General features: G+C 34.8%; 1 protein-coding gene and 2 long non-coding RNA genes across 4 annotated transcripts in view; 1 reads left to right on the top strand and 2 right to left on the bottom strand.

Annotated features, from left to right (window-relative positions):
• The window catches only part of LOC147842616 (uncharacterized), a 1,013,036-nt gene that overhangs the window by 835,828 nt on the left and 162,564 nt on the right, over window positions 1-14,644 (bottom strand). The gene's annotated exons all lie outside the window — the stretch shown is intronic.
• The window catches only part of prkcz (protein kinase C, zeta), a 223,504-nt gene that overhangs the window by 66,877 nt on the left and 141,983 nt on the right, over window positions 1-14,644 (top strand).
• On the bottom strand, window positions 7,843-14,386 carry LOC147835554 (uncharacterized). Its single transcript, XR_015497775.1, has 3 exons — window positions 13,676-14,386; window positions 9,774-13,640; window positions 7,843-9,610 (listed from the first exon to the last, which is right to left on the bottom strand). It is a non-coding gene; the product is annotated as an uncharacterized LOC147835554 (long non-coding RNA).

The raw sequence follows: 14,644 nt of genomic DNA, 5'->3' as shown, positions 1-14,644 counted from the left end.
AAAAAGAAGATTTTTTCAACACATATCTAAACATAATAGTTTTAGTAACTCATCCAACTAGACAGTAAATAATACTTTGCTAGATATGGTCAAGACACTTCTATACAGCTTAAAGTGACATTTAAAGGTTTAACTAGGTTAATAAGGTTAACTAGGCAGGTTAGTGTTATTTGGCAAGTTATCGAATAACGATTGTTTGTTCTGTAGATTATTGAAAAAATATAGGGGCTTATAATTTTGACCTCAAAATGTTTTGTTTTTTTTATTAAAAACTGCTTTTATTCTAGCCGAAATAAAAAAAAAGACTTTTTCCAGAAGAAAAAATATTATCAGACATACTGTGAAAATTTTCTTGCTCTGTTAAACATCATTTGGGAAATATTTGAAAAAGAACAAAAAATTTAAAGGGGTTCTAATAATTCTGACTCCATCTGTAAATAAACATTGCTATAACTAATACAGTTTTTTCAAAAACCTTTTTCATGTCTATGCACAACTCAATAAGAAAGGATCATTTATAGAATTTTCTTTCTTTTTTGCCATCACCACTCATGAATGTCGTTTGAACTTACCTTTGCGTGGTTACCATAGAAACGTAATTTGTTTGCCTTTTAAGTTTATTTTTTTACAGTAAGTGCTGCACACACGCACACGGCCGAAACGACTTCTTATTCATTTTGCTGTAAAAACAAATTACAATAATCACAGAATTTTAATAGGAAACTGATTTCTAGTGACAGTTATAATTTTTTTAACTGTAAAATATTATTGAAGGGGCTCCGGTTTCCATGTCCCAAAACATGTGGTATAGGAGAATTGGAAAGGCTAAATTGTTTGTTGTGTATGTGTGTGAATAAGTGTGGCTGTTTCCCAGTGATTGGTTGCAGCGGGAAGGGCATCCGCTGTGTAAAACATATGCTGGTAAGTTGGCGGTTCATTCTGCTGTGGTAACCCCAGATAAATAAAGGGACTAAGCCGAAAATAAAATGAATGATTGAATGAATATTATTAAAGGGAGGGAGCTGGAGAGCAATGCAATTTTAAGCAAAGAGCCACATGTGGCTCGCAGGCTATAGGTTTCCTACAACTGATATACATCCATTGTATGAACTATTATAAATGTAGACCAGTGCTTTTGTTAAAATTTACTTTTATAATAGAGATGATGCAGATCTCAGAATGCAATATTTTAGCAGTTAATTCTGATACAAAAACTCTATTCTACTCTGTACTTTGCAATGCTTCATTTAGTAAAGTACTCTGAAGTCATCGTCAGCCAGCTTCAAAACTTCTTTGAATAATTTTTTCCACAATGAATCATATTTGCGAGTATACACTCCAGACTGCATTAACAACTCCCATTTATGACTAGAGTCATCTATCATTCATTATTCAGCAGCATGCATCACTCTGGAGTCCCTGAAGTCTTGTATCGAAAGCTTTACATATGATTCTAAAGGACCATTCAGACCCTGCAGGCCTATTGTTTGTGTGCCTTCATGTTCATGAACATCAGCTCCTGATCCCTGCTTTCTACCGCAGGGAAGATTTCCTATGGGTTTGAAGCTACCAGACCTCTGATTATGTGCCATTGATTGATTTTTATCTTCATATTGACGTGTCTGTCTTGGGATCGGTTCTGTAAATTAATTTATTATTTCGCCTTCCCTGCTCACTGCTGCTGACCTTGACTAGTCATAGAGATGTTCTACTCCACACACACACACACACACACACACACACACACACACACACACACACACACACACACACACACACACACACACACACACACACGTACACACACACACACACATACACACGCACACACACACACACACTTACACACACACACTTACACACACACACACACACACACATACACACACACACACACACACACACACACACACACACACACACACACAAGATGGTTTAGCAGCTGTAAGGATTTTCAGACAAAGCTCGTGTTGGTTTGCTGACCGTGAGGGGCTTAAAAGAGGAAAATAAGAGGCTCTGTGTTTAAAGTGGAGGAGATGGAGGAGGGGTGTTTCTGTTGGTGTGATTGGATCTGCGCCTCTGATTGGCTGTTTCTGAGCTGATCTGCTTGTCTGTCATCAGCCATGAAGCAGCCAGATGTCATTGTCATGAAATCTCTGATGCTCAGAGGACGTCTGAAGGAATGGCTGGATGGGATGCTGGCAGGGTGGCAATGACATCAAATTATGTACAGTCAAGCCTAAAATTATCATACCCCTGGTAAATTATCATACCGCTGGTAAATTATCATACCCCTGGTAAATTATCATACCCCTGGTAAATTCTTAAAGTTACTTTTATTTAACCAGCAAGTTTTTTTTGTTTTGTTTTTGTTTCTTTACCGAAAATGATACAGACTTCTCCCAAAAGATGAGATGATGCACAAGAGGCATCATTGTGGGGAAAAAAAAATTGTGTTCAAATGTAAATGTATTTACATTTGAACAGAAACTTTAAGTCAGAATTTGCCAGGTATATGAATAATTTTGATTGTGTGTGTATATAGATATAAGCAACATCAAATATAATTTCATTATATTTTTGTTCTAGAATAAAACTGTGCAATGGTGACACCAGCAGATGACAGTGACGGTGTGGTGTTTGTTTACGAAGGACCAGCTTTTAACAAATAAGGTTTTAATAAATGGTAAATTTTTAAAAAAATCCATCCATAAAAATAAAACATTATTGATACTTCTACTAATTGAAATAAAACACTGTTAACCAATCTAAAAGTTGGTTGATAAAACATTTGAATTGTTCTAAGAATATAAATAAAATTTTTAATACTCCTAATAATGTAAATAAAACACTTAATATTTCTAATAACAGAAATAAAACACGTTAAATACATCTAACAATAGAAATAAAGCTAAATAAATTGTTCTAATAATATAAATAAAACACTTTAAATACTACTTATAAAAGAAATGAAACAGTGCTATTAAATCTAATAATACATTTAAAACATTTTAAGTTCTAATAATATAAATAAAACATTTAATACTTCTAATAATAAAACGCTTAATTTTTTTAAATAATAGAAATAAAACACTAAATACATCTAAAAGAGAAATAAAACACCTTTAATGCTTCTAATAATAGAAAACAAACACTTAAAATACTTTTAATTAGGCTGGCTTGTGTAGCAAGCCAGACTACTGTTATCCTATTAAACTTATTATTATTATTATTATTATTATTATTTATATTATTATTCTTCTTCTGAGACTAAAAATTAAACTCTATCTCCACCTAGACCTTTCAAGCTATGACCATCAAACTCGGGTCAGACCTCCGAACTATTCTGACTCGAGTTGCTATTCTGACTCGAGTTGCGAGTTGCTTTCCGACTGATCCGACTTTCGGTTTCCCGAAAAACGTCCCGGGACCGTCGGAAAAATCCCATAGACGTAACATTGGATCAAACTTTGTGACCTCATAACTCCGCATCAGAATGTCACACAGACTTCTAACTGGGCTCATTTAACTCAGACTATCAAACTGCCAATGACTGATCACCTTTAAACTTTCTGGCCACGCCCTAGCAACCACTTTTGGACCCTAGAAACCATCCCATAGACTTCCATTGCAAAAGACTCTCATTGACTTTACATGGGATCAAACTTTGTGAGCTCATAACTCTGCATCAGACTGTCCTACAGACTAATGATTGAGCTCATTTAACTCAGTCTAGCCAGCAGCCAATCACTGATGGCCTTTTAACCTTCCAGCCACACCCTAACAACCAGATACTGCACCCTAGCAACTGTCCCATAGACTGCCATTAAAGAGGTTCAGACTGATATTGTCATGCTGCAGTGTGATATAGACATGGGGGTTGTTTTTAACTGTTCATACTGGCAAGAAGCTTTGATACATCATCAGTCTAAGCTGTCAATCAACTCCATAGCAACAAAACAGACTAACCTAGCAACGATATAACAGCAGCTATATCTCAGCATCAGAACATCGTAGAGAGACGGGGGTTGGCTTGTTTGAATCAGGCTCACACACCATCTATCTATCTATCTATCTATCTATCTATCTATCTATCTATCTATCTATCTATCTATCTATCTATCTATCTATCTATCTATCTATCTATCTATCTATCTATCTATCTATCTATCTATCTATCTATCTATCTATCTATCTATCTATCTATCTATAACTATCTATCTATCTATATATCTATAACTATTTATCTATCTATCTATCTATCTATCTATCTATCTATCTATCTATCTATCTATCTATCTATCTATCTATCTATCTATCTATCTATCTATCTATCTATCTATCTATCTATCTATCTATCTATCTATCTATCTATCTATCTATTTATCTATCTATCTCTATCTATCTATCTATCTATCTATCTATCTATCTATCTATCTATCTATCTATCTATCTATCTATCTATCTATCTATCTATCTATCTATCTATCTATCTATCTATCTATCTATCTATCTCTATCTATCTATCTATCTATCTATCTATCTATCTATCTATCTATCTATCTATCTATCTATCTATCTATCTATCTATCTATCTATCTATCTATATATCTATCTATCTATCTATCTACCTCTATCTATCCATCATGCTAACAACATGCTAATTCATGCTAGAATCATGCTAGTTACATGCTAATTCATGCTAGAATCATGCTAGTCACATGCTAATTCATGCTAGAATCATGCTAGTTACATGCTAATTCATGCTAGAATCATGCTAGTCACATGCTAATTCATGCTAGAATCATGCTAGTCACATGCTAATTTATACTAGAATCATGCTAACAACATGCTAATTCAGGCTAGAATCATGCTAGTCACATGCTAATTCATGCTAGAATCATGCTAGTCACATGCTAATTTATACTAGAATCATGCTAACAACATGCTAATTCATGCTAGAATCATGCTATTCACATGCTAATTCATGCTAGAATCATGCTAGTAACATGCTAATTGATGTTAGAATCATGCTAACAACATGCTAATTCATGCTAGAATCATGCTAGTAACATGCTAATTCATGCTAGAATCATGCTAACAACATGCTAATTCATGCTAGAATCATGCTAGTAACATGCTAATTCATGCTAGAATCATGCTAACAACATGCTAATTCATGCTAGAATCATGCTAGTAACATGCTAATTTGTGCTAGAATCATGCTAGTAACATGCTAATTTATGCTAGAATCATGCTAGTAGCATGCTAATTCATGCTAGAATCATGCTAAAAACATGCTAATTTATGCTAGAATCATGCTAGTAACATGCTAATTCGTGCTAAAATCATGCTAGTCACATGCTAATTCATGCTAGAATCATGCTAGTCACATGCTATTTATACTAGAATCATGCTAACAACATGCTAATTCAGGCTAGAATCATGCTAGTCACATGCTAATTCATGCTAGAATCATGCTAGTCACATGCTAATTCATGCTAGAATCATGCTAACAACATGCTAATTCATGCTAGAATCATGCTATTCACATGCTAATTCATGCTAGAATCATGCTAACAACATGCTAATTCATGATAGAATCGTGCTAGTAACATGCTAATTCATGCTAGAATCATGCTAGTAACATGCTAATTCATGCTAGAATCGTGCTAACACCATGCTAATTTATGCTAGAATCATGCTAGTTACATGCTAATTCATGCTAGAATCATGCTAGTAACATGCTAATTCATGCTAGAATCATGCTAGTAACATGCTAAATCATGCTAGAATCATGCTAACAACATGCTAATTCATGCTAGAATCATGCTAATTAATGCTAAAATTATGCTTGTAACATGCTAATTCATGCTAGAATCATGCTAGTAACATGCTAATTCATGCTAGAATCATGCTAGTAACATACTAATTCATGCTAAAATCGTGCTAACAACATGCTATATCATGCTAGAATCATGCTAGTAACATGCTAATTCATGCTAGAATCGTGCTAGTCACATGCTAATTCATGCTAGAATCGTGCTAACAACATGCTAATTCATGCTAGAATCGTGCTAACAACATGCTAATTCATGCTAGAAACGTGCTAGTAACATGCTAATTCATGCTAGAATCATGCTAGTAACATGCCAATTCATGCTAGAATCATGCTAACAACATGCTAATTCATGCTAAAATCATGCTAACAACATTCTAATTCTTGCTAAAATCATGCTAGTAACATGCTAATTCATGCTAGAATTATGCTAGCAACATGCTAATTTATGCTAGAATCATGCTAACAACATGCTAATTCATGCTAAAAACATGCTAACAACATGGTAATTCACGCTAGAATCATGCTAACAACATGCTAATTCACGTTAGAATCATGCTAATACCATGGTAATCTATCTATCTATCTATCTATCTATCTATCTATCTATCTATCTATCTATCTATCTATCTATCTATCTATCTATCTATCTATCTATCTTTTCATACTTTTAAAAACTGTTTAAACTAAATTAACTATTACCGTCAGGCTTTCACAAGCCAGCCTCAAAGTTTGTTCTCAAACTTTAAGAATCTAGTTATAAAATACTTTATATATATATATATATATATATATATATATATATATATATATATATATATATATATATATATATATATATATATAAGCATAGTATAAATACAAAGTGTAACCATGGGGAAGCATTATATATGTATATATTATTCCTCTGCATTCTTATTCCTGATAAAGTAATTTCTTGAATACTGTAAGTAGTTCCTCTGAGAAACGATGCATGGCTGTATTGTAAGTGGCTTAGAAACTCAATGCTGAAATCAGAAAGATTGGCAATGGCAACCCAGTTTAGTTAGTGAGTCCGAGAACGACAACGAAATTGGCAAGAGCAGAAAAAAAGAGGGAAAATCAGGGCAAATTTAAAAGCAAAGTGGAAAAGATGGGGCAGAGGCTGATTTTGAGCCTCAGTTATTATGTTGTCATTGTCAGTGTGTTTGTGTGTGTAAGTATAGAGCAGGTTGTGTGTTGATCGGAGCTCTCAAATGCATATTCAGCAGCACAAATAAACAGAAAGACGGATGATGATGATGATGAGCAATCACAGCAATGTTTGACCTCCTATGATGAACAATAGAATACATTTACATTTAATTATTTAGCAGATGCTTTTATCTAAAGCAACAAACAAACAAGGACAAATCAGTTCATGTCTTTACTTTGCATTCAACTTTTTCACTATAGCCTTACAGATGTTTAAATACGTTTATTTTCTATTAAATGTTTCAGAAAAACTCTGAGGTTTTGTCAAGATAAATAATGAAAAGCAGAATAGAATAGAGTTAAATCAGCTTTTTTGTCAATTCTGCCATGTACAGACATGAAAAAAATTGTTTTTGGATTTGCTAAATGTTTAGGTAACTGGTTGCAAACAATTTATGTGGGCTGAATGTAAACAAACAAATAAAATTTAGAAATGTTTAACTTTATTTGTTTGTTTTAATTCAGCCCATATAAATTGTTTGCAACCCCTTAACTTAAAAAAAAATACATTTTTGAATAAAAACAAAAATCTAATGAATAATAATAAATATAATAGACCCTTGGTCTATTGTATATACATACAATAAATAAAAATAATTATATAAAAAAAATTACAAAAAGATTATAGAATATGTACGTACGAATATGTAAGCTTTTATTATGCTGCACTCGACTGTTGTTTCCTGTTCTCTAATTTCGCTAATTTCACTTTCTAAATATATTTTAGGGTTCTGTTATAATGCTGCCCTGTGCAGTCTAATAAAACGCCAAACAAATAAAAGGATTTTTAGTGTTTTTCTGTTTTCTACAAAACCAAACAGGAGTTAGAGGGTGTGTGACATCATTAGCTTAGTCACACAGTCTGTGTCACTAGTTAAAAACGTTTATTTCTGTGGCTTTGGAGTTTCTTTAAAACATTTGGGATAATGAAAGTACAGGAAAATATATAACGCTATTCAAGATGTTTTTAGATATTTTAATGAAAAAATATCACATGTTGTCATTCGTTCATTCATTTTATATTCAGATTAGTGCCTTTATTAATCTGGGGTCGTCACAGCGTAATGAACTGCCATCTCACATGTTGTTTACAATATTATTTTATATGTTGATGAAGAAATTTTTACATTTACATTCTTCAAATTGTTCCTTCTAGTGTTTTGTTTCTTCAGATTATTCAAATGTTTCATCATACAAAGGAGCAAATGTTTTTTCACTGAAAGCTTTTTAAAAAAATGATTTGATTCAAAAGATCCAACTCTGCTGATGCCAAAGGTGTGGAAAAAATGATTACAACAGAACCTGTTTTGATTAACATGCATATCAAATCACAAATATGAAAAAAAATAAATAAATAAAGTGCCTCATGCATTTACAAGTACATTAATGACTAGTGCAAAGATTGTAAAACAATGAACTTACTGTGTCAGCATAGCAAAAGAGCCGAGGTGCCTAAACCTTTTTTTATGAAGGACCAAAAACCAAACTTGATTGAGGCCTGTGCATGGGCCAAAGGTGAATATAGCAAGCTGGACTACATTATAGTCGCCATTGGTAATTTCCAATTTTCTTTTAACAATATTTAAAAATAAAATGACTTTAATCGTATTAACTTATGCATTTCTAAAGTTTAAATTTTATAATAAACTTGGGCGAAACAGTGGCTCAGTTGTTAGCACTGTCGCCTCGCAGCAAGAAGTTTGCTGGTTCAAGTCCCGGCTGGGTCAGTTGGCGTGTCTGTGTGGACTTCTCCTCGTGTTCTCCTGCATGTTCTCTCTGTGTTTGTGTGGGTTTCCTCCAGGTGCTCTGGTTTCCTCCACAGTCCAAAGACATGCGCTTTGGGTGAATTAAATAAGCTAAATTGGCCATATTGTATGTGTGTGAATAAGGTGTATGGGTGTTTCCCAGAACTGGGTTGCATATGCTTGATAAGTTGGCAGTTCATTTCATTGTGGCGACCCCTGATGAATAAAGAGACTAAGCCGATGGAAAAAGAATTAATAATGAACTTATATGAAAAAAACAAAAAAACAACCAATTCCATTTATAACACAATGGAGTTTAACGTTGAACACACTAGTGAATCTGCACATGCTTTTGCCTTGATTTCCATTGTTTTCTGCAATGTCTTCTATCCGTTAAATGACAGTATGTACATTTAAAAGGAAATCTGGTTCATTTACACGTTTAATTGATGCATTTAGTTTCAGTTAGCTAAACAACAAACATAAATGCATTCCTCAACCCCTCTCTATCATTCTCCCTCTCTTCTCAGATGGGATGCCTATTTTGGGCATCTCTGCACAAGAGCTATCAGTAGGTTTTGTTCTGGATTGAAGCAAAAAGAAGGGGCATCATGGTGGCACGGTGGGTAGCACGATCGCCTCACAGCAAGAAGGCCGCTGGTTCGAGTCTCGGCTGGGTCAGTTGGCATTTCATGTGTTTCCTCCGGTTGCTCCGGTTTCCCCCAAAAATACAAAGACATGCACTATAGGTTAATTAGGTAAGCTAATATTGTCTATAGCATTGGTCACCAAACTTGTTCCTGGAGGGCCGGTGTCCTGCAGATTTTAGCTCCAACCCTAATCAAACACACCTGAACAAGCTAATCAAGGTCTTACTAGGTATACCTAAAACATCCAGCCAGGTGTGTTGAGGCAAGTTGGAGCTAAACCCTGCAGGGACACCGGCCCTCCAAGACCGAGATTGGTGACCCCAGGTCTATAGTGTATGTGTGTGAATGAGTGTGTACAGTATAGTTGTTTCCTAATGATGGGTTGCAGCTGGAAGGGCATTCGCTATGTAAAACATATGCTGGATAAGTTGCCGGTTCATTCCGTTGTGTCAACCCCAGATTAATAAAGAGATTAAGCCGAAAAGGAAATGAATGAATGAAGCATGAAAAGAATGTATACCTTTCTGTCCAATCATCTTTGAAAACTGTCAACTTTGAAAAATACTGTCAACTTTTATTTTCTGAAAATTGACATCCTCACCCTTCCAAAGCACAGTTAAGAGTTGTCTGATTACCCTGCCCAATTTCGACAAATGTGATACGTATGACAAGACAAAATAATGCGTGAAACCTTTAAATATCACCTTCGACTGCATTTCCGACCATACAAAAAAAGAAAAGTATTTACAAGTTTAAAATGCATTTATCAAAGTAGGAATTCCAAACTTTTTATTTCTTATACACAAGAAGTGGAGTAAATGCTCTGTGTGTGTGTGTGTAGGTCTGATATTTCTAGGTCCAGACTTTGAGAAGCTCTGTTTTATAGGGTCTAATGCTTGCATAATTTACTGAATATGACATTTGTCTTTTATTGCCCAATCCCAATTCTCTCCCCCTTTGCCCTTCTTCTTACTCATACCCCTCATTTTGCACAATCACGTAAAGGGGTAGGGGTTTCCAATTTTCTTTAGCTTGAAGACGTAGGGCAAAGGGGAATGATATCATGTCTTCAGTTATTTCCTGAAGATAATTACCAAAACAATAGCGCAACTGGAATATCTGTGGCAGTCGTGATCGTCAACCTCATATGAAGAGATCACAATGACATATGATGACATGTGCAGGTGTTGTAAAGCTGCAAAATTTAGAGCCTTCCCCTTCACACTCCGTTTCAAGGGCCAAGGGAAAGGGGAATAAAAATAGAATTGGGATTTGGCCTTAAATTTTTCACAAAAACTTTAATGAATAATGAATGAATGCGTGTGTTATAATCATCAGTTATTTAGCGGCTGCAGATCGCTAACTGACTACAATTCCACTATTTATGGACTTCAAGATCAGGTCAAGCACCACACACACACACAACCGATTCCTAATCCTGACTGATCAAATCAAATCAAGTTACATCAGATTACATTCTCACAGCCGGAGCATCATTACAAACTGATTACATGGACTTTAAATACAGCGCGCACACACACACTTCAGGGCTGAGTCTTATTATACGTTACTGTGAGCATTACGACGCATTTCTCTTGCCTAGTCTTGCCAGGTACTGATCTTTGTTCTAATCTTTGTTGTTTTATTCATGCCTGCTGCCTGCCTTTGACCATCTGACTGCTTATTGACTACAATTCTGAATTTCCTGTGTAAATCTGTTTGCTCCTGTGTTGACCATTGCTTGCCTGACTATCCTGACCTGCTAATAAATCCAGCATCACTTCACGTTACAGTGTGTGTGAGCTTATACTTTGTGTTTAATGATCTTACATTTGATGGCATTTAAATGTCTTTATTCACACACATAAATCTGTCTTCAATGCTTTCCACAGACGTTTCTAATAGCAGAAATTAGTGATTGGTGACATGATGAAACTCACAATCATGACACAAGCCTTTGCTTATTTCACAGCATCTCAAGTGAGATTAGAAATACAGTATTTACAGTACATTTATACGGTATTTGAGCATTTAAAATAGATCAACAATGATATTTTGGATTGCATAATGCTCTTTCAAGATGGTCATGTGAGATTTAATAATGTCACACAATTAATTCCCCTCTTATAAGATTTGGAGGGCATCTGTAATCTGTGTTGGATTACTGCGCTTCAATGGCTGACATCAGATTTTGTGACTTCTTGTTGCGTCGAAGTCACGAGTAGAAGTGGAGTGAGCGTGTGCTGTGCATATAATCTCCCATAATGCATTCCTCCATATTTGATATAGCCACAGTTTCTGGTGGGTGTTTCTGCACTGTTAATCCTCTCTTTTTTAAAGCACTGACACAAACCCTCCACTTTTCCAGCCCTCTTGTCTAAACATGTCTAAAAAAAGTCTCATCTTTCTCTCTCTGCCACAGATAAAAGCTCTATTCTGGTGGAATGACATTGTGTTGGCGATATGATGATGTTGGGATTGTTGTTTAAAACGAGGGCTCTTCCATCACCTTGTCATTCCGTTCCTCTTTTTTGCTGTTTCTCCGAGCTTGCGTTCACTTGCGTAAGCATTGATCCACAGATGGCACAGCTGACCTGCTCTCTGTTAATGTGTTTGTGTGACCTCCTGACTATGGGAAAACGTTTTATCCCAATGACTTAATGTGTAACAATGTGAAACTTCAAATATGGCAAACGATCATTGCTACACAGACCTAAATAAGAATACACTGCGTAAAATGGGGGATGAAGTCAAGCAGCACAACTTCTGAGACATTGACCAGTGACAGAAAAGACTGGGCACATCAAGACTCAGACATCAAGACCATTTTTGTTCTTCTGGCCCAAGTCAAGCCAGTATTACAAATTGTCTAGGCAATTGTTTTCTTTTGCTGAACAAGATTTGTACTATGGATACAGTTGAAGTTAGAGTTATTAGTTCCCTGTGTATTTTTCCCCAATTTTTCACCACATTTCTTAGCATAGTTGTTTAAATAACTCCTTTCTAATAACTGATTTCTTTTTACTAGATATTTTACTAGACATTTTTCAAGATACTAGTATTCTGCTTAAAGTGACAATTAAAGGCTTAACTAGGTTAATGAGGTTAATTATGGAGGTTAGGGCAATTAGACAAGTCATTGTCTAACTGTAACGTGATGTGAGTGTGGATCCAAATGCAAGTTTATTAAACAGAGAATGGTCAGGAAAGCAATGGTCAAACCAGGAGGAAGCAGAAACAGGCAATCCAGAGTCGTAGTCAAAAGGCAGGCAAAAATTAGCAGACAAACAAGGCGAGGGTCCAGAGCAAAGCAGGGCAGTGTGTGTCTGTGCTGCTTAAATAGTCTCTGTAATCAGTCCTTGACAATCCTCCGGCTGTGTGTATGCAATCATTCCGGATCAGGAACTGCTGTGAGTGTGTGTGCTGCATGACAGGATCATGTATTCCAAAAAATGGTGGATTTGTAGTCCGTTAGCAATTAGTGTATATACCAGCGATCTGCTTAGACTGGATCGCTGGTGATGTGACAATAACGATGGTTTGTTCAGTAAAAAATCAAAAAAATATTGCTTAAAATGGTTTTGAAAAAATACAAACTCCTTTTATTGCAGCCAAAACAAATAAGATAGTTATAATAATTAATCAGTTTATATTTGGGCTGTCAATCGATTCAAATATTTAATTGCGAATAATCGCATGACGACCACGAGTTAACATGCCAATAATCGCATATTTTATCTGTTGGAAATATACTTTAATATAATGTTGCATTTTGAAACTGCATAACTAAACATCCCAGATATATGTCTCAAATGCCAAAAACATAAAGGAGCGTTCTTTTTTAATTCTATGTGTAATGTGAGGTGGTTAAGATTTTCTGGCAAAATGTAATCACATTAATCTCCTCAATTATTTTAAAACCAATTCCGCATACACTTGAAATTTGCGCTTTGGATTTATTTCCTGTAAGTTATCAGGTTATCAAACTAAAATGATTGACATGTGTCTTGTGATTGCAAGGTGTTTGATAGCACTATTGAAAGAACATAGAAAGTCCATCCATTGACCACTGGCTGAAAGATTTGACATTACATTGCACTGGACAGAATCATCTACAGTATTAAGGGCAAATTAAATGAGTACCATAAAAATTGTGATCTGTTTATGCAATTTCTAGAACAAAACCATACAATGGCACAAGCAAATACCTCTAACATTACTGGTTAATTGATTGATATGTGTAAATGATTATGCTTGTATGTGGAATACAGTATATGTTTTTATTTGCCTTAGCCCGTGCATAACAATACATTTACCTGTTCAACTAAATTTGGATGATTTGGGGGAGGGAGGGGGAAGAGTTACAAGGAAAAAAAAAAAGTGGAATTTCATGTTAAATTTCAAGTGTTTTTTTCTACAATAAAAATTGTTGCTGTTAGAGAATAAAGTGCACACAATAAGAAACTGGGTTCTACTTTATATGTAGTGTCCTTAACTACTTTGTGCTTGCATAGAAATATAAATACGATGTACTTAATGTGTTCATAATGTATTGGAAAACACTTCTGGTGCTTTCTGGAGGTGGGATACGGGTACGGTTAGAAACAGGTTTGGTGGTATAGGTTTAAGGGTGGGTTAAGGTGTAAGGACTCATCAACAGTGTAATTACAAATGTAAATACTTCAACAATTACAAATGTAGTTACATGCATGCATTTAATCAATCATAAGTACAATGTAAAAACTTCTATTTAGACAATAAATCCATTGTAATGATTTAATAATTTCAGTGTATTAGTTAAGGCCACTTAATATAAAGTGGGACCAGAAACTGAAACATAACATGTAAATGAAAATTCTTGGCTGAACCAAAATGAAGCGCTTAGCTAAAAAAAAAATAAATAAACACCAAATATGTTTCTTCTTGTGGGTTTTCACCATATACTTTGCTATTTTTTTTCACCAATGCATGAAGAAAAATGTCAAAAATGTGTTTTCACAATTTTGTCTTGGTTTTGAAAGAAAATAATAGTTACAAAAGTAAAAATTATTATTAAATTATATATATTTTTTTAATTTTAAACTAAAATTAATCTTGGATGTCAGATGTTCTACAAATAATGCTTAGTCTGGTTCTATATGAATGGGGAAGAATGCTTTAAGACCCCATATCAGTTA

Source organism: Danio rerio, chromosome 8 (genome assembly GCF_052040795.2).
Source record: "Danio rerio strain M-AB ecotype USA chromosome 8, GRCz13ab, whole genome shotgun sequence".
NCBI lineage: Eukaryota > Metazoa > Chordata > Actinopteri > Cypriniformes > Danionidae > Danio > Danio rerio.
Note: the sequence above shows the minus strand (reverse complement) of the source record. Positions and strands in the feature narration are given on the sequence as shown.